The 705-nt window shown below is 27.1% G+C and overlaps 1 protein-coding gene across 1 annotated transcript in view; it reads left to right on the top strand.

Annotated features, from left to right (window-relative positions):
- LOC103277152 (cytosolic carboxypeptidase 1-like) overlaps nucleotides 1-705 on the top strand; it is a 7,243-nt gene that overhangs the window by 3,768 nt on the left and 2,770 nt on the right.

Here is a 705-nt window from a genome sequence, read left to right on the forward strand (position 1 = left end):
TAATATGACAATAGGAAATTTACACATAGCCATGTATAATATACTAGGAAAAAAGATTAAGTTTTGGGTTAAAGTCGTAGTTTTATTAGAATAGAATGAGAATTATAGTGTTATGATTTTAAAAATCATACGTCAATGATAATTATAAGATTTAATGATAAGGTATTAGCTTAATAGGATATAGCATAGTATTAAAGGTCAATCATTAGATTATATAAAAGTTAAAGTTTAGACATAAGAAATTCACTTAAGTCATGGTTAGGTTTTATAGTGTAAGAATAAGTTTTAATTGTTATAGAATTACAAGACACTACATTGAATCATAATAGGTTAATAGAATAACTAAGTCATTTAAGTAAACTTATAGATTATAGTATAATGTTAAGTTGATAATATTAATTGTTAAAAATATTAGGAGTCAGTAAACTTGGATTTAACTTAGAAAAGTTTTTGTATTAATCAGGGTTTAGAACAAAGAGTATAATATGAATGATTTATTGAACATAATAGAAAACACTTTGAAAAATCTGTATTGAAATTGTGCACCTGTGATTTTAATATAAGTTTTGTGAAGTATGTCATACATCATGGAGTTCGAATTGTTTGCTTGGAACTTGCAAGTCTCGTGATGGTCTTGTGATGCATGGTTTGTAAAGCACGGAACTTGTACGCCCCCAGCAAGTGATTATCACACTGCTGGAAGGT

This window comes from Carlito syrichta, unplaced genomic scaffold (genome assembly GCF_000164805.1).
Source record: "Carlito syrichta isolate Samal-C Ts95f unplaced genomic scaffold, Tarsius_syrichta-2.0.1 Scaffold316491, whole genome shotgun sequence".
Taxonomy (NCBI): Eukaryota; Metazoa; Chordata; class Mammalia; order Primates; family Tarsiidae; genus Carlito; species Carlito syrichta.